Here is a 21,288-nt window from a genome sequence, read left to right as displayed (position 1 = left end):
CCATGCCATTTTTAGCCAAAAACTGTGTAACAGAGATGGCTGTGTGTGCAGGTGCATTGTCGTGGTGGAAGAACCAGTCTCCTGTTTGCCACAAATCGGGCCTTTTTTGGCGAACACTATTGCGTAATCTTTTCAAAACTTCCAAATACAAGGTTTGATTGACGGTCTGACCTGGGGGGACAAACTCTGAATGGACTACGCCTTTGGCATCAAAAAAGCAAATCAGCATTGTTTTGATGTTTGACTTGACGACATTTTTTTGGTCGGGGTGAAGATGACGTCTTCCATTGGCTCGACTGTTGCTTTGTTTCTGGGTCATAACCATAGCACCATGACTCATTACCAGTAATGACCTTTGACAGAAAGTCTGGATCAGTTTCAAGCTGTTGTTTCAAAGCACGACATGTTTCAACTCGATGTTCTTTTTGATTGTCAGTCAGAACTCGAGGAACAAACTTGGCAGCAACCCTTTTCATCCCCAAATCTTCCGTTAAAATTCGCTGAACCGAGCTCCAAGATAACCCACTACTCTCTGACAGTTGATCAATTGTCTGTCGACGGTCTGTGAACACCAGCTCTCGAATTTTTTCAACATTTTCGTCGATTCGGGCAGTTGATGGACGTCCAGAACGAGGTTTGTCATCAATCGACATGTCGCCATTTTTAAACCGAGTAAACCACTCGTATACTTGAGTTTTTCCCATAGCGTCATCTTTGTAAGCTGTTTTCAACATTAAAACACTTCCAGCAGCATTTTTGCCGAGTAGAAAACAAAATTTCAGAGCTGCACGTTGTTCACTTAAACTTGCCATCATAAAAAACGAAAAAAGAACAAAACAGCGCTGGTAAAAACAATCACTGCAGATGAACAGAACATGCCAGGCAGACAACACAGGCAGGACTGAACTGGCAAGGAATTGCGCTATACACGTCTAGCAGCAGAAATGCGTACTACATAAGCTCCATGCGCGGCAACGCAATTCCGGTTATTTTTGGGTACCCCCTCGTACATTGTAAGAAAGAATGATGGAATTTTACCCTTGGGCCGATTGGCTTCTGAACTCTTTACAGATTAAGCACATAAGTATTGTTTATCTATTTGTAATAATTCAATTACTCTATAATTTATATTTTTTTTAATGCACCTAATAAAATATTCAAAATATTTCCTGCAATTAGGCTACAATTAGAGAAAAATTGCATTTTTATTGTGGGTGCAAAGAAACAAACAAGTGTGGCCTTCTGCAGCTAAAATTTTGTTTTAGACGGAAAAAATTAGACTTACCTAAGTTGCTAAAAAAAAAGGTAAAGTACAGGCGAATAAGCAAAAAGCTTCCAATTTTAGATTAAAGTAATTATTATGCTAAATTAATTACCGCTGACGCAAACGCAAACATTAACAAATAAAATGGTATTTATTAACAATAAGTAAAAACCTTAAACCTTGAAGCTAAAGCTGGAACAGAGTTCTTGATTACTTTGAAAAGGATCAATTAATTATAAAAAGATAAATAAATAAAAAACAGGATAAGCGATGGATATCTCAATGATCAATTACATTTAATTCAGTGAATGTGTGGGTACTTACACATAACTTGTCAGTGCGAGGCAATAGAGTGGATGAAATACTAATTAGCCTGAACCACTAATCATTACAGATCGATTAAAATGATAAAGTATCACAATAATGCACTTTTCTCACGGATCATACTGTACTCTTCCCAAAAAGATATAAACACACGAAAAGAATAACAAGTGCTACGAAGGTTATGTTAGAGTGCGGAGGTTATGTTAGAATTTTGTTTTTAATTGATCTTGAGCTTTTATTTGGCTACTAACAGTTACAAACATGAAAATAATGAGGAAATGAGATTTCCAGAAAATCTGAAATGAAAATCATTTTTCTCAAGTTATAGTTTTCGGTAAGTTTTCTTCGTATAACCAGTTTTGTGTGTCTCAAATTTGTATGCTTTCACAGAGAAGTTTGTCTCAACAGAACTAACTCCTTTTGGGTGTCCTTTTTTATTGCCTCATATTTAAAAAACCCTGGCCTCCAGTGTCCTTGATTGGTTAACTTTTCAATTCATGTACTTTTAGGCCATTGATGAAGGCATCTAGAACAGGGGTGGCCAACTTTTCTGTATATAAGATCTACTTTTTATCTTAAAAGTGTGTCGCGATCGACTTGTAGTCATAGGCTTAGTCTAAGAGGTGAAGAAGGGGTGTGAAATGCATACTATGTTTATACACTGTGTTTCAGTATAAGGTGCATTCCATGCGAGGTATGGGTAGATAAGTAGAATATATAATTTTTTAAATCACTTATTAAGTTTTCAAGATATAGGCTCATGAAGAAAATCAATTTCCACACCCAACTTTTGATAGCAGCATTCCGTACATGCGGTACCCAAAAAAATTATATTTTCCGACACTTTTTCAAGATAGATTTTTACTAACTTAAAATGCAATTTAATTCTTTTTACAAACTGCAATGTATAAGTTATTGTACTATTTGTTCGTAAATATGAAAAAGTTGTTATAAAAATGCACAGTATGGCTGATAATTTGATTTCAATATTTCACTTTCGCGTTTTGTTTTGGGCCAGGAAAATTTATCATGAAAGAATAATATGACTTACTTTTTGCTAATCTATCAATAGCTCGCTGGTTACAGCTCGTACTGAAATATAGATATACGGCTTATCTACCTACGTAATAACTACAACAATAATTATTTAAAGGGCCAAAAAACTCACATCCAGGGGAATTAAAGGAACATGGATAATTATTAACAATATTTATTAATTCAAAGTAGCTACAGATAAAGACAGATTTACGATCGACCAAAACTGGCCTCGCGATCGACTTGTTGGCCACCCCTGATCTAAAATATTAAAACATCATTTCACGATAAGAAAAGCGAGAGTTATGGGCACTGAATTGTTGAAGCGTTGGATTGCTGTCTTAGTTTGTGTTCAGCTCTTTCATATACTTGTTGCTAAACATTCTTTACAAGATGTCTGAAATCCTGTTGTTTATCTTATGGAAGGATGTTCAACGTATCTCTATGAAGTGAAATGATCAATGATGACGCTTCCTCGCCTTTAGTCTAACAGTTAGGAGAAGTGACTGCATTATACTGTTGCAAATAATTTTCTCTCGATGAGGTTCCATGGCGGCTTGCAGATCTGAACACCATTCTTGGGCTTTCGTTTTCCGTTATTTCTACCGGACTGAACTCCGCAGGTAAACCTCCTAATCCTGCAGTTGACTTATCTTTTACTACCTTTTAACCTGCCCTTTACTGCTTCCCATTTCGTTCTGGTATTTTTCACTTTCTTCTTCCAACTTGTCGAACTTCGTTTATTTTACTCTTAGATGTTATTTGTCACTTTTCATTTTGCACTGGCCTTCTTCATTTCATCCTGGCCCCATTTTACGTTTAATTCTGACATTGTTTCAATTCTTTTATGAATGCCACTTCAACTTTTTGTAACCCACACTTCTTACAACAAATAAGAGATATTCTTTCTCTTAGACCACCGCGCTGTTTAGTATCTCCTTTAATATCCACAAAACTATACGTTACCATCATCGTCATTAGCATCAAGTTTTAGCATTTATTGTCTTTTCCGATCCTAAAGACTGCCAGCATTATCAAGAAAGTAAATTATTACTATAGTAAAGGATTTTAGAGGGTGCGTGTACAAAACTGATATCTGACAAAACATCTAAAATCCAAGGTGGGATCCGTACAGTTGACATCCATGCTACACGCTGCAACTGTCACCTCTGGCAGGCGATCACTCCCTAGTTCAGTGATCCTGTTCTTATATCTTCCTGTGGTCATGCAGGCGACAATGTACGTCCAATCGGATCAGCTGTTTCCAGGCTACAGTAGATGGATATCCATGCATTTGATATAATAGAACTAGGAGAGAACTGAAGCTCACGTTCACTCAATGATATATCCATTTTATATGACATAAGTACCATAATTCCATATAAACGATTTGCTACTATATTCTGCGTATAAACAAATTAAACACGTATTTATTACCATGTAAATTACGATAGTAATTACAATATAAATTTTCTTCGTGCAAAACTTTTTAACGGCTGCTTCTTACTCTTCGTGAGATTTGCATACTGGTGCGCAGTATGAAGTCATTACATTTGTATCTCTTGCAAAATCTATTCTTATATTTTTTAATGATTGCTAAATATGTAGAGTTTGTCTTTCTTCTAGCTGAATTTGCTTTCAGTAGTTGCGACGCTTGTGTTGTAATTTAGTTCAGATTGTCATTATATTATTTAATACTTCCTTGAACAAATAAAAATCGTCTGGGTGTAACCGTTTATTAATCCATAGTTATATTTTTTGATTTTTTAAGTTAAACAATTGTTCAATCCAGAATGTCAATAAAATCTTAAAATAAACATCCATATAATTTATTTGTCATTTAATGTGTCTAGGCTTGGATTTCATATTTATCTTAATTAAAATTAAATTTAAATTTTTGTAAGTGTGTCTGTAACTTGTATGAAGCTGAAGTACGATGTGTACTTGAAGCTGATATGGCTGTGTGTAAGATAGAATTCTGGCCAAAGAAGTGGCGGATTAAAATGAACTCACAGAAATGCCAGCATGCCACGTTTACTCTCCGGCGGCGCTCCTGTCCACTTGGTTCTCTTCAACAGCAATCCTCTTCCTTCTACAGATCTGGGTGCGCTACCGTGGGCTCTACATAGACAAACGATACACATGGAACCCACACAGTCGAAACGTGCTAAACTGCTTTACAGACTTTTTGGACGACGCTCCAAATTACCCATTGAACTCAAACGATTAATGTACAGTACTATCCTCAAACCTATGTGGACTTACGGACTAGAGCTGTAGGGTTCAGCCAAACCTACAAACATACGGGCTGTACAGACATTTCAATCAAAACTACTGCTGACAGATAGCTGACGCTCCTTTCTACGGTGACTAACCTCACTCTTCACAACGATCTCAACATCCCCTTCGTACACCAACTCGCTAAAACCAAATATCAAAAATTCTATACTGCTCTCTCTACTTGTTCAAATCCTCTTGTACAGTCTCTCGCCTCCTCTGACATTCCTGACTGTGATCGCCAGAGGCTCAGCAGTCTGAAGGCCTAAAAATCATCCTGTAGAGAGTGCTGCCGCTGGGCAGTTTCTTTCCTCCTGCTTTTCACGCATCCATTTATCCTTCATTCTCCCTATTTACTTATTGTATATTATATTATACAGATTGTAAATAACGAAATAAATCTTATATAAAAATGAAAAACTCGCAGTGAACAGAATAGTGAAAGTGTTCTACAAGTTTTTATCATTTCGGTATGAGGCTTGAACATCTCCGACTAATACGTATAGTACAACTCTTCACAAAGTTTCTTTTTGGTACTACTAAAAAAAATATGTTTTTCATATTTCTCATTTCTGTAAACTATGTGTTTTTGGAAACAAATTGCTCAAATTTCATGTAATACATTCTTAGCTATAGAGAGGAAATAATTTGAAAAGGAAACTGGTGGTTTAGAAGTACAAGAGTTTGGTGATAGAATCGAAGAGCTAGATAGATTGCAACTAGTTAACAAAACTTGCTTTTTTTTAAAAACGCTGTACTTTAAATAGTGCTGATTTGTTAAACAACACTATAAATTTTAATTTAGCCCTTCAATTGAACTGAACAAAATTCGCAACAGTGCCTAATTTTGGCCAAGAACTTGACGCTATCAGTTTATTATTGGTTTTGGTCACCCTGAAACTGCTTTGCTCTCTTTTTTCTACTAATTAGAAAGTTCCAGAACCACCTCTTTCTTATTTGCTCTACTCAAATATTTAAATCTTCTGGAACATTCTCAGAACAATCTAGATTCCATAGTGAACCCGTGGTGAATTGGGAATGTGGAGGTACCTGATCTTTCTCAATAGATGGCACTACTATCTACTTTATGTTACATCACATCTTCGCTACCACGCCAAAACCACGAATCTGCCAATTTGTCCATTTTCACCTAAATACAGATTTTTGCTTAGCCTTTGGTCAGTTTCACTCTGCCAAAGACGCGAATCTGCAGCACCAGTCGATGTTGCTGGAATCGTGACGCATATTTTCACGAGTCTGTAGAAAACTACAAGGTCACCAAGCCAATTCACGAATATCCCACTTTCGCGAGTTTGTCATAGTGTTTACTTGAAGAGTACTTCACGAATCTACCACTTTCGTGTTTTTCGCATGGTAAGTTGAACAAATTTGAAAAAATTCGTTTTTTCCCCTGTAGACCGCGCTGGTCTTCAGCTTTAATAATAATATTATTAAGAACTCTTCCAAATTTGAAAACAATAAGGCATACTTTTTTTGAGCCTTGCCATACAGAAATGGAGTGTGACTCTATCCATTCTAAAGTTGAAATGAAAGCGAAACATGTGCCTGTGTATGTACCTGACGGCTGGGCCCAAATAATAAGAGGTACAAGATTGAAAGCAATGCCATTCTGCGTCCACATTATGCAGTTCAATGATTTTCATGATTTCAATTTTCTTGCTACAGACCTTAAAGGTGTTGTTCCATGGGGAAAGGTATGTTGTTTCGAATTCCGCAAAGAACAAGATGGAAAAAATTGAATTACGATATTCTATAAAACTGATCATAAGGATGAATTTGTATCAGTAACCATGAAAAGACCGCAAAGGAAGAGTTAGCAACAAAGAACCGAATTTTCCCAAGCTTTTTATCTCTAGTGCTAAATTGAAAGATCTGATGAAAATGTGCCAGGATCTGACAATACCCAAAGAGTAGCACCAATTCTATACAAATTTGAAGGCATCAGATTTTCAGAGGGATAATTTGCCGGAACCTGATGCAAGTGAAGAGTTGGAATATGACGACTAACAATTAGTGTATAGGTACTGTACATTAATCTTGATTTGAATAAACATTTTGAATTCTAACTAACAACAATGGTTTAAATAGTTCCCCTTCACTTTATCAATTCCTTACGAATGTGTTTCCTTCTCAAAAATCACGAAAGTGCATTTAAGCCCTAATATAGGTTGTTTTAAAGTAAACATTATGAACGAAAATAACATCATGAAAAGCTATACTTTCGAAAAAATAAAAATAAAATAAAATTTACGTTTCAAATTTGAAACCCTGATTTTTCAGAGATAAAAGAATCTTTAAATGTGTTTTACTCGAAACTTACTTTTTGCAGTCTCGTGGTTTTGGCGTGGTACCGAAGATCATGAGAAATATCCATTAGTTATTTTTTTCAACTCTCATTTCTCAAAGTGGATCATTTTCATTTAAGGAACAATTTTCGCTCAATGATTCACACGTAGTTGGAAGCCATATTGTTTAGCTACAGACCTTACATAAGGGGGCTTATTGCCTCAGGATCTCAGCTTGTCCTGAACTGCCTAAAATCATTTTACAGTAAAACGTTTAAAATCGAAATACTAGGCAAGCTTATTATTTAGTCAATGGGAATATTAATTCAAATATAGGATGGTAAAGCCCAAAACAGTGCTGTAATTGACCCACAGCTTCGCTGAAACTGTGTGAAATCTACAGAATTGGTTGATAGTGAAATATTGAGGTTATTACGATTTCGCTTGTCTAATTCTTTCAGTTTTAAGTAGAAATCGTATTCACTCACTAAATGTTCTGTTTTCAAAAAAAACTTATAACTGTGAACATAAAAGTATGTGGATTACAAAAAAACATTAAAAAAAATTGATATACGAGGGTCGTTTGAAAAGTCCGTGCAAAGTCAGAGAGATAGCACCACTGGCGCGTATCGAGGTTATGTTTAGTTAGTAGCATCTCTTGGAAGAACACACACCAAGTTTCAGCCAGATCGGTCTATTTCTTTGTGTTTGGCATTCGTTTGAATCGAGGAAGTCGAGTGATTTTCAAAAAATGGACGAAAAAGAATTTCGTGTGTTGATTAAACACTACTTTATGAAAGGTAAAACGCCTCAGGAGACTAAAGAGAAGCTTGATAAACATTATGGTGACTCTGCACCTTCGATTAGAACAGTTTATAAGTGGTTTCAAAATTTTCGGAGTGGCCATATGGGCACAAGTGACACTGAACGTTCTGGACGCCCTGTTGAGGTTACTACTCCAGAAATTATTGATAAAATCCATGATATGGTGATGGATGACAGAAAAGTGAAGGTGCGTGAGATTGCTAGTGCTGTGGGCATCTCGAATGAACGGGTACATAATATTTTGCATCAACATTTGGACATGACAAAGCTATCCGCAAGATGGGTGCCGCGATTGCTCACGCTTGATCAAAAACGAAATCGTGTGAAGTGTTGCAAGGACGGTTTGCAGCTGTTCCAGAAGAATCCGCAGGACTTTAAGCGTCGTTTCGTCACTGTGGATGAAACATGGATACATCACTACACTCCTGAGACCAAAGAACAATCTAAACAATGGGTTACCAAGGGGGAATCTGCGCCAAAAAAGGCGAAGACCGTTCCTTCGGCCGGAAAGATTATGGCGATTGCCTTTTGGGATTCGCAAGGAATAATCCTCATCGACTATCTGGAAAAGGGTAAAACTATTACAGGTGCATATTATTCATCGTTATTGGACCGTTTGAAAACCGAGCTGCAAGAAAAACGCCCACGATTGGCCCACAAAAAAGTCCTTTTCCATCACGACAACGCACCAGCTCACATCTCAGCAGTTGTGGTCGCAAAATTAATGGAAATAGGGTTCCAACTCGTTTCACATCCCCCCTATTCTCCAGACTTGGCTCCCTCGGACTACTATTTGTTCCCCAATATGAAGAAATGGCTGGCGGGAAAAAGATTTTATTCAAACGAGGAGGTGATTGCAGAAACGAATGGCTATTTTTCAGACTTGGACAAATCCTATTATTCGGAAGGGATCAACAAACTAGAGCAGCGTTGGACGAAGTGTATAAGCCTAAAAGGAGACTATGTTGAAAAATAAAAAAGGTTTACCCCAAAAAATTAAGTAGTTTTTATTTTTGCACGGACTTTTCAAACGACCCTCGTAGTATGAATCACACCAGATTAAAAGACCTCAATTGAGTTAAATAAGGGTAAAAAATAAAAAAAAACATAAAAATATAAAACATATTTTAGACGCATCAATGACAAAAAGATCTAAAACGTGAAATTGCAATAATCACCACAATTACATCTTTGAAAACACGCAAATAAGATGAATGCAATTACTAAGATACGTAAAGGTAAAAAACAGGAAAATAACTAATATTCATCTACAAATCACCCATAATTTAAGGATAAAAATGTAATAAAAACCTTAATAATTTCAACCAAATTCATGACATAAACAATTGACTATAAAAATACAACCAAACCAAGACTGTAATAGGTTAAACCACAAATGAAATACAGATTGCTATTAGTAGTGACTTTAAAGTGTTTCTGGAAGTAAACGTTTATGTAACATATAATATTTCCTTTTGATTTTATACTCATTTTCTGTTTTTCTTTTTATTAAGGTAGATTTTTCTTAGATAAATGCGTGGAAATAGTTATATTACTTTGATATCAAGTCAGACTACTCAAGTTACAAAACAACTATAATTCCGTTTAACACTTTCTATTGAATATAACATTAGATCATCAATTACCTGTTATCTTTTTTTCTTGATCAATTAAATCAACCTCACGTTTCAAATTGCTAAATAGTATTGTTTTATATATTTCTCAAATAAAATGCCGCCAACGTACCTCGCTGCTTACTTATTATACCTCCTTAATGGTTTTATTTTGCTGATAAGCGGAGAGTTTCGAATGCTCAGGTTAAAATGAAATTTAAAGAGTTATTACTCCTGCTCAATAATCTCGCATGGTCTTCAGCAGCTACCCGCATTTAAGAGCATGTACAATCAAATTTCATTAAAGTTAAAAAAACAGAAAACGTTATTTTGCTATAACTTTACTATTTAAATTTAGAATAAACTTTTTTTGAAACCAAATGTTTTAAAATTAAAATGTAAAACTTACTTAAGAATTGAATTACTTTTAATATCTCAGAGGATCGGAAAATGAATTTAGGAAATAAATAAATTGCACAAATGAACGGCACTCATATCTTGGGCAGATTCTACCATTTGTTCCTCGTCCACCATTTCACCTCAGAAGGTGATACCAAAGCGTTAAGTAGAAATCCATCCTTATATCATTATAGTACCACATACTAGTGAACCTAAATCAGGGGTCGGCAACCAGCGGCTCGCGAGCCGCATGCGGCACTTTTATCCAAATTGTGTGGCTCTTCAGCCTGTCCAAAATATATTGTATAGTTTAATTTTATTGAAACGAATGAAAATTTCATTTATTAAAGATATTTTTTCAAAAATAATTTTAAATGTGATAGGTTCGAAATTGAATAGCATGATACAATATTAAAATAAAGTACTTGATTTATATCGTATTGTAAGACTGCCGCCTTTTCATTCGTTAAGTTATTATTTATTTGTTTATTTACTTTGCAATATTCAATAACATTTAAATGATATTGAATATCATAAAGTAATAATTTGCGAATACAAACGATCTACAGAGTTTGTTTACACTATCATCCTTGCGGCTCTTGGTAAGATTTATTAAAATTATTTAAGGAAAAATGGTTCTCTACTTGAAATAGGTTGACGACCCCTGACCTAGATGATATGGAGGTTCAGTCTACCTTTGCTTTGAATGAACTTAGTATTTTTAATTTACTAGAAGAGACCATCACAAATGAAGGAAAATCTTTTTAATCCCCAAAGACAAAGAATCTGGTTCTAGCTTTACCAAAGCAACAAGTGTAAGTTTGGTTAAAGGAGTACATGCTCCTCTTTGGGCATGTACGTCGTAGGTATTAAAGGTGACAATGTCTGGTGTGCTGTTCTGCTAAGCCATGAAGAAATGGTCTTCAACTTCTTCCTTGTAGAATATAGAGAGATAGGGTTGAGGTTATGTTAAATAAATAGTCGTAAAATGATATTAGTTAATATTTCAGGCGCCACAGTAGCGGTTAGAGATTTTGGCCTGCAAAGCTAACGTGTATTGTGGTACTGGGTTCGATTCCCGGTCTTAGGCCTTGGATTTGATTTAATGGTTAATAAAAGAAATTTACAGTAAAGTATGTTTGCTAGTCGCCTCCGACCTCGACACCTAATTGGTAGTTGGACGTAAAGCCGCACCTGAATACGTAAATAGGCATTACTTTACTTTTCACATTTTTATTAGTTAATATTTCAAAATAAATGAAACTTTTTTCTTTAATTCTTTAAATAATTTTGGTGAGTCCTGTTATTAGAGACCGCAGCCAAAATAAAGGTTGATTGTGCCAAGTCCATGTATGTAATTGCTAGAATTGAAGGTCCCATCAATAATAACGATTGTAATGCAATCTGATGAGGTTATACATAAATCGATTCCTACACTCCCTGCTGCAGTCTGTACTAGCGACTAAAAAGAAATTGTTATCCAACCCATGAGATACACACTTTAAAAATGATTTCTTAGCTTACCTTGCTCTGTAAAAAAGACCTAAGGTTATTTTATATAATCGGTATGAGCACCTAGCTGTCTGGGTCAAGACCTGCGGACCAGTTACCAGCTGTTCTATACTGTGAGGTGTGCCATTTGCCTTGACCAGAAGAAGCTAGTGGAGGTTACATGCTGGCAATTTTAGCCAGCTTATTTAACCTATTATATTTAATAGGTTAAATATACGAAGAAAAAAGTCGTATATTAGATTACATTGTAGTTAATAAAATAGGATTTTCCCCATAATTCTCTTAAAAATTAATTTCACAAAATATAAGAAGTTCGAAATCAGGTTCTAAAATTCCGTCATTACAAATATTTGTATGGGGTTTATCCTTTAATTATCTTGTAAGTTCTTAGGTGTTGACCCATGTACCTTTAGTGAATGGCATCATTAGGAGATGCAGAAATTTAATGGTTGCGTATTTTGTCTGATTTAAGGAAAGACGATAAGTTAATAATTATTTTGCTTCCTTACGTTTACAGATTTTTATTACATAAAATTAATAATTATTATGTAAGTTAGATAAGAATTACGTTATTAGAAAGAAATTGCGGGTTCAATACAAAACTATCTTATCTATACAAATAAAATTGGAATTTTATTAATAAATACTTTTTCACCAATAAATATTCAATATTTGTATAGACTGAAATTGTAGAGAGGGCTCACATGCGTTTTATGATGGTTACGTCAATCTTAATAATAATTTGTACTTTCAAGGCAGATTTACTCTGATTTATCTTGGGTTTCACTCAGAAAAGAATGTTTACAGATGTTCAAAACCATCTTTTAAACATAATTTAATCCATTTCATCTGATTAAATTGTATTTTGGATGAAATTATTATTGGAATTAACAAAATCTTAGTAGTTGAATGCATTTTCTAAAAAAACACTGTTTACATTAGTGGAAGATAAGTTTACAAACAACCAATCGTCCTGATATATGATATAATGAGATTTCTCCAGTATTGTCTTTGTAACAGTAATTGTCAGCTTCAATGTGAATTTTTTTCAAGACAGACAGCATGGAGGACATTGCCTCGACAGTGTTGGCAGATCGGTGATGCAACTTTTCCCATTCTGAATTGGTAGAATCGAAAATACGTATTAACCACTCGGGAACTAAGTGAAGAAGAAATCAACGACTCCGAGCGGCTCTTTCTTTGCGAATGATTGGTTTATGGTAGATATTGTGAAGTCGGAGATTTTCATTTTATAGGAGAAAAACGGAGATCATTTGTCTCGATTACAGAGGAGATACTTTGAACGAAGCCTAAATTGCTAAATATCTCGGTGTTATGATTTCCAATAAGCTTAGTTGCAGTGATACTGCGCTGAACCCTTAGGGTACGTTCACAACGGTACTGTGAGTGTAGATGATAGCAGAGATGATAACTGATAGAGTAAAATATAATCGCTGATTAGAGTGCACAACGGAGCTGTGATAAATGCAACATGTTGAGTAGTGAAGAAGCAACAAAATGGTATATTTTAAAGAAAAAACGCTTTAGAAAATATCATGTACATCCCATAAATAAAAACGAAGTACTTTGGTTGAATTTCACCATTTATATAAGCAAAATATTGTTTAAAAGTAAATAATAAAATAATAACAAAAAATAATGCCGGTTTTCACCAAATGTCTTGAAAAACAGAGGTATTTTGAACAGCAGTCAAATTTGAAGCTCCGATACTGGAGTTCAGCTAGCAGAAAAATGAAAAATTCAATTCTATCATCTATGCTCGTTTATAGCAGCGCGTATGAGTCACTAGTCGCAGCTTCGTTGTGCGCGCTCACATTCGAATGTATTATGTTTTTCTTTAAGCGCTGATGCATCACTCCTATCATCTCTGCTATCATCTATGCTCACAGCTCCGTTGTGAACGTACCCTTAGATTGGTGCCTTTAGCAGAGTTGGAGGAACACTATTGATGAACCTAAGTTTGTGCGTCGCTTGTTGTTTAGTACAATTCAGTCGTTGTTGCTAATCGTCGCGGAGTTTCTGGGCGGTCATATCGTACTTCTTAAAGGAAATGACTGCAAATATTTCGCATATATGCAAAGAACGAATGCGTTTAGAGAATTGCTTCTGCTTAACGCACAGACTCTGAGCACGATGTGCTAGGATAGTTTTTGCCAGAAAGCTGAGGTCTTCAAGAAGCTGAAGAGCATTGCGGTTGCAGGAAAATTGGCAAAGCTTCACTTTCTTGAGGCAATAATTTCAACTGGTTGTTTTCAATCATCCAAAGAGTAAAATCAAATGACTTTTACTATGACGTTACAGTGATAATGGTGCATAGCAATGACATCACAATTCCATCAGCTGATTACACACATCATTACTGAAAATGGACACTGTATGGCAAACTGTCTAGTCTCGCTTTATCCTACGAATTTTGTTTTTACAAATAACAGTGCCTACCTATATTTAAATTCTCAAATTTTATCTAGCGAAGGTTCTCTTTAAATAGAAATTTTGACAAATTATTATTTTCAACTAATTATTCTTATTACCGGATTATAAATGACCTTGTAAAAGTAAGCTTAAGGTCATAGCACTTACAAAATGTACAATTCTATAAATAGTTAACACAAATTTTTTATCCAGGGATATTACTATAATGACTCCGTCATTTAAATAAATACCATTATGCACATCTAATTGCATGCTATTTTTTGTTATTTGTTAAATTGAGTTGTTTTTAGGCCTTCTAGAATAATGAAATAAATAATTGAAATTATTATTTAGAAGTCTAACCAAGATGAAGTCACTGCCTCCAAATAGGGGCCTCTCTATTAGCCACTTTAAAAAAAATAAATAATTAAAATTAAGTTTCATAAATATCAGGATGTATGGGGTTGTTCTTTTATTGGGTTCTGCACTATTTTTCGTGCGTGTAAAAATAGACTTCCGACGCACCGCTCATCTCTTTCCGAGCTCTCTATTACCAGCAATGTCAGCGATGGGAGAATTTAACTTGAAATTTATTATAAATTATTTATTTTCCAGTTATGTGTCCGTTCACATGTGTTTACTCAGTCTCAATGGCTCGTCAAGAGATCTATGATTGTCTGATTGGGTCTCAGTAAAAATTACGCTATTAAGTTATTCATGAAACCTGTTCTACTTCCTCTGGCCTGAACGATATCTGACCTTTCTCACTCCTCATTTTTATGACTAATTGTGCGTCCACGCTTTGAAAATGTATTTTGAATATTGAAGATAATGTATTTATTCATGTACGAGGTGTGGCTATTAAATAACGAGACTATTGCTATAAAACATTTTATTTTAAATTTATACATATTTAGTTATTATCGCCTTCAATATACACCCCTCCCCTATCCCTACAACGCTTCATGCGAATTTACCATTGTTCGAAACAGTGCTGGAAGTCTTTTTCTGTCAGCTCCTGCATGACGCGTGCCGCTTCTTCTTTCACAGCTTCAACGGACTGAAATCGTGTTCCTTACAATGCAGATTTGACTTTGGGGAACAGATAAAAGTCACATGGGGCCAGGTCAGGAGAATAAGGCGGATGGCCTAAAACTGGGATGTTGTACTTGGCTAGAAACGTCTTGTGGACAGACAATACAGTGTGAGCCGGCGCGTTGTCTTGATGGAGAACCCATGACTTGTTCTTCCACAAATCGGGCCGTTTCTTCCTTACTCTTTCACGGAGTTGAGCAAGCACCTCACGGTAGTAATGTTGATTAATTATAATCGATATTTTCATCCGTTTTGGACTTGGAAGGACGACCCAGGCGGTCATTATCTCCAACGTCTTCTCGGTCATCTTGGAAAAGCTTGAATCACTCAAAAACTTGCGCACGTGATAAACATTCATCGCCATAAACTTCTTTTAATAAAAGATAAGTTTCAGTAGAGGTTTTATCAAGTTTTGATGTGAAATTTCACGACAATTCGTTGCTCTACTATATGTGTAGTATCATGTTTTCGGCAAAACGAAACTAACACCTCTTACACAAACGACGGTTCCGGTCAGACAGATTTCTCAACAAACACGTGGGACGCTGCAATCGAAAGAGAAGGCTTTACTCTGCACAGCCGTCGGTCGTTAGGATTTGGCGCATGGATAGTTCTTCTGTAGCAACATCAGTCTCGTTATTTAATAGCCACTTTGATTATCCCAACATCCGCACAATATGTACCAAAACATCAGAATGCCCTAGTAATATTTATAACCTTAATTGATAACCTTAAGTTCATAGTTGCATGGTATCCAGTAAAACCGCCATTTCAGCCCGAGAAAATTATGACTATGGAATTGATTATCGTTCTCTTAGAGGCATAAATGGGTTGTAACTAGAGCTCTGTCTAAAAGTCTGTGGCCAGATTTTTTGGACATCATCGAAACATCATTGCTCAGATTAGCGTCATATATACACCGGCTCCCTCTCTTCATGGAGCTGTTCAAGGACTTACGAGGTCATAAGCTTAAAATAATTATTAATTATTTTACTTATTAAGGTCTATATTATAATTTAAATAGATCATTAAGCCTAAATTATTTTGCAATCATATTCTCATTACTAAGAATGTGATTATGTTGTACCCTAAACTAAAGGATAGTTTTAAAGTGAATAAGTAGTGCATTCAATTTTCAAATCGACCCTGTTCTCCAAAAAACATTTTTGGTGCGTCTGTGAACTTAATTCATATATTTTTTTATCTTATAATGTTTAGATGAAACCAGAGCAGGAAAAGGCTTTGTTTAAGTTCAAATAACACCATAAACTGTAGCACATACAATTTCTATGTAATCATCTAGAATCAAAATAATAGTAATCTTCAAAAACCAACATTTTCTGAGATAGTTTCTGGATGTCTCAGAAAGTTTCTATCTCTCGACCGAAAAATAAGAATAAGATAAACTATAAGATAACAGAAAGAAAAAAAAAAATCACTATCGTAACCTTAGAGACAAAAATGATAAAAATTAAAGAGATTTCACTTTTTCGCTTACGGCAATATTATTTTACACATTTGGTAACTGTGTAAAACGTATCATTTCAGTGTGTCGATAACTATAAATCAAACTGTAAATAATTATACAGTTAGATTATCACGAATAGACATAAACTGTACGGGGATGCTGTAAAGCTCTGATGTAATAGGCAGCCAATGTGATTTACTTTCTCTAAACTTTTAACGTCAACAATGACGCCGACGTGCGACCGTTGAGTTTTCCAAGTTACGTAAACAACATCTGATTAGGTTTATTTTAACGTGTATTATTTATACCTTATTTATTAACTAAGTGGACCCTAATCTCTTACAGTTTTATGTTAAATGTCATTTTTATCAATATAAATATAATTATTTATGAAACTAATTGGGTTTCCAGGACATTTAAGTAATTAGTTTTAAGCTTTTACAGAGTGTAATTGTAGCTGTTCAAACTTGTAACAATGTTGCAAACTGCAAAATATTTATGCAGTGTTTCTTGATTCATAAGATTAATGTTTAAAAAACATTACATTTACCTTTCTGACTTATCTCGTTTTAAAAAACTGAATAAAGGACTTTTCTTCCCAATATCTCCTACCGTCAGGGTAAGTAAAGTAAAGTAATCGCCTATTTTTCAGGCGGGGTTTAACGTCCAACTACCATTTACTAGGTGTCGTGGACGGAGGCGAATAGCAAACGTACTTTACTATTTCTCATTTAACCATTAAATAAAATCCAAGGCCAAGACCGGGAATCGAACCCAGTACCACAATGCATATTAGCTTTGCAGGTCTCGCCTCTTAACCCGGCTACCGTGGCCTTCCTACCGTCAGGGTAAAAGGGGCATCTGCAGAAACCATAAAGTACTTTCAGGTTATACTTCCATAAAGTTCTCATTAGTGAAAACTTATAATGTACAACAATATCGAATATAAAACATAGAAATAATTTGCAATTATTAGAATAATAAAGAAGATATTATTATTATTACATTAATCTAATAAAGTTATAAATTATTATAACTAACTAATTTTTGGAGAAGAAGTTGAAGGGTATCTAGAATCCTAGATACCAAAATTGGGAGCTGGATATTAGAAAGCACAAAACCATTCTCTATACCAATGATGGGCAAACTACGGCCCAGTGAAAGGTTCAGATATTTTATAACAATAATTAATAATAACAATTACCCTTCATATATTGGTGAGCACCTTTTTTCAATAATGAAACTCAGAAAAAGCTGTGTCAGAAATAGATTGTCGAATGAAACACCTCAGTTCACTCTTAAGAATGACTACGTCCCCAATTAGGACCAAATTATGATGAAACTATTATCAAAACACTCGCAGCTTCGTACATCGCATTGATTTAATTTTGTTATTATAAAAATGGTTTACTCACTTACTGTATTATTTTTAAATAAAATAATTATTATGACCCGTCAAAATGTTTCCTTTTAGTTTTGGGCTCGCTCCTAAACAAGTTTGCCCATACACTGCTTTACATCATTAAAACTAAATAGTTTATTTTTGCACGGTCATCTAATGCGGAAGGATGGAGATTGCTGGCTTAAGAGATTCTATAATTTCACCCTTCCAGAAAGGAGGAAATGATAAATTTGACTACGCAAACCAAGGATGAGCAACAGAGAGACGCCTGAAAGAGATTGGGATGGAGGCGATGGGTGTTAGTTACTGGGAATGTGTCATCTCTCATATTGCGGAAGAACAAAAAAAACACAAAAATTAAGATAAGAAATAGAAAATAAAATAAGATAGAAAATATCTTCTTGTGCCCAAGACAAAAAGAAGACAAGCGATTTGTTTATTTAAAATCCGGTTTTGTTAGAAAAAAAGAAGTAAAAATCAATATTTAAAATAAACTCACTTTTACTATAGAGAGTGAAATGAGGCCAGTGTCCTTTTATTCTGAACAAAAATAAACTAAAGCAATAATGAATATGTAATTTTTACTGAAATGGCCTTAACTGCCCACCGGTTGCCCTTTTGAATCATTTTTAAATTTATCAACAGTAAATTGGAAAACCCTACTTTACGTAATATTTATTTATTTTCAGTATTTAAGAAAAATTATTCTTTTTACAGGGCGAAGTCAGATCTAAATATTATAAAAACATGAAAAACTAAAAGACAACATGTGCCCTTAATACGGAAACAATATTTATTCATTCTATTTCTTTCTTTTAAAGCTGAACTCTATGAGAAACGAGGAAAAATATTTAAACAAAGCCATGAAATAAAAATAACGCTAATGTTCCTGCTTTTTTACATGCAAAACTTGAACAAAATAAACACATAAAGATGTATAAATAATAAATATAAATAAATAGATAAACGCGAACATCATTTTGTTATCAATAAAGTTGGTTTATATTAAAGCACTCATTTTTAGATTCTGCAGACAATAATTTTTAACAGCAGATGTTCGTCATTAATTCCAGTAGATTTATAGTCATAATCTAAAAACTTATATCTTATCTTAATGTCGTAAAAGACAATTAAAAAAAAAAAAACGTAAACAAGATTTGCCTTTTTCATTTAAGTTAGAGTTTCCATAATATTGTAGGATATAATTGGTTTATAAAGGGAAGGGATTAGCTATGAGGTTAGCATACTGGACTCCCACGCGTTCGGTCCAGTAGCTGACCCTTAGATTTTCTCTTCCTAGGAGCTTCTTTACAGCTCACTGTCCGATGTCATTAACAAGAGAACACTGTCCGGAGGCCGGCAGTGCACTGAAAAAAGCTCCGGGCGCCAATAACCTTAGATGTTGACGCGCCTTAAATCATAAAAAAAAAAAAAAATTGGTTTATAAACCAGCGTTTCCCAAAGTGTGGGTCGCGACCCGGCACCGGGTCGCGACAAAAAATTCAGCTGGGTTGTGGCAAAAATTGTAAAAACACAAAAAAATCTATAAAATTTTGCTCTAAATTTAATATTTTTCGAAACTTATTCAAGTACTGCAGGTGGCAACCCTTTACCATCGTTTACTATCGGACCGTTTAAATTCGGATGCTCTGATTGGCTGATTTCGATTCGTCATTCAGTGCCTTCTGTCGATATTGAAAAGGAAGAAATGCTTAATCTTAGTGAACAAGAAGTTGATAATTTAATTGAAATTTCATGCGACACCGATCTTAAAAAAGTGTTTGAAACTGTACCACTAATTAATTTTTGGTTGCGCTGTCAAAAGGAATATCCAAGCGTAAGCGAAAAAGCGATACAATATTTAATGCCTTTTGTCACCACTTATACGTGTGAAACTGCGTTCTCAGCCCTTGGTGTACTAAAAAATAAGTATCGAAACAGATTGGATGTCGAACCTAATTTGGGAATAAAATTAAATCCTAATTTGAAATTACTATGTGATGAAAAACAACATCATCCTGAGAATTCTATCTCATCTATACTGCAACTAATGCTACAAAATGTAAAATTTAATCTGGGAGAGACAGTTAATCTTAATATAATTTGAGGGCGATCAGTTACTGACAGATAATCGCTCGAAGCATCTCGTATGGGGCAGATTAGACTTATTCATTTCAAAATTTTACCCAAGTAATTTACTCAAGAAGTTCCAGGGTTCGAATCCAGCTGATGGCCCTTAGTTTTTTTTATATTCTCTTCCCAGGAGCTTCTTACAGCTTGGATGATGGGACAGTGTTGTCTGAAACGAGAGAATACTGTCCGAAGGCCGGAAGTGCCCTGAAAATGACCTAAGATGGAGACAAAAAATGCTTTACTGATAACTTAATAACCGTAGAGGCTAGGATAGCGTATGTCTGTTTCAATTAATACTTATTTTAATAGTAAAGGAATGATAGTGAGATAGCTCACCACGGATGTTATTCTGAATTCTGGATGAATCCCTTACTAGCTTAGAGGTTTGAGAAGACATTCCTTACATAATGGGGATCTAAAATATGATTTTGAAGAAGCTATAAGATGGAGGAAGTCACACCTAATGACACATTATTTTAGGTGTTTATGAGAAAACCTCTTCGGATTTTTATTTACGTCATTCTTGCTAGCATTAGGGCGCCACGGTAGCCGAGCGGTTAGAGGCGAGACCAGTAAAGCTAATATGCATTGTGGTGGTACTGGGTTCGATTCCCGGTCCTAGGCCTTGGATTTTATTTAAAGGTTAATAAAAGAAATTTACAGTAAAGTATGTTTGCTAGTCGCCTCCGTCCACGACACCTAATTGGTAGTTGGACGTTAAGCCCCGCCTGAAAAAATAGGCGATTTACTTGACTTTACTTTTACTTATTTAGCGATGTTGTAATTCTCAACAAGTGAATAGAGGATTTAAAATAATTGAATTCAGTCTGTGCTAAACGTTTAATGTACCTTACATCCCAAATTTACACAGAGTTAAGTAATTTAGAATCAGCACTGTTAAACGAAGCAATATTACTCTGGGCTAGAATCACTATTAATTTAGTGTTAAGAAAAGTATGGTGGCGATTATAAATGTTGATATATAGTAATCTGTCGCTGACGAGAACAAAGGAAAGGAAATGGACTTAAATACTCCTATGGTACCTAATTAGTAACCAACTTTATTTGCAAAATTTCTTAAGTAAATTCGGATATTGAAAACCTCACTAAGTTGGGCACTGCCAGTAAGTGAGGCAAGTCCTAGATGTCTGTAATGAAGGGTAAAGAGATATAAAGTATTAATCTCATCCATGAGCGCAGAT

At 34.9% G+C, this 21,288-nt stretch overlaps 1 protein-coding gene and 1 long non-coding RNA gene across 4 annotated transcripts in view; one reads left to right on the top strand and one right to left on the bottom strand.

Moving 5' to 3' along the window:
• Positions 1-1,760, bottom strand: part of LOC141460632 (uncharacterized) — a 42,832-nt gene extending 41,072 nt beyond the window's left edge. Inside the window, exon 1 of the long non-coding RNA XR_012462261.1 lies at positions 1,589-1,760. This is a non-coding gene — a long non-coding RNA (uncharacterized lncRNA). The remainder of the gene's footprint in view (positions 1-1,588) is intronic.
• The window catches only part of LOC141460619 (scavenger receptor class B member 1-like), a 167,979-nt gene that overhangs the window by 95,953 nt on the left and 50,738 nt on the right, over positions 1-21,288 (top strand). The window lies entirely within an intron of this gene.

Source organism: Rhodnius prolixus, unplaced genomic scaffold (genome assembly GCF_049639745.1).
Source record: "Rhodnius prolixus isolate KJV_2025 unplaced genomic scaffold, Rpr scaffold_6, whole genome shotgun sequence".
NCBI lineage: Eukaryota > Metazoa > Arthropoda > Insecta > Hemiptera > Reduviidae > Rhodnius > Rhodnius prolixus.
The sequence above is the reverse complement of the archived record's forward strand: the minus strand, read 5'-3'. Positions and strand labels throughout refer to the sequence as shown.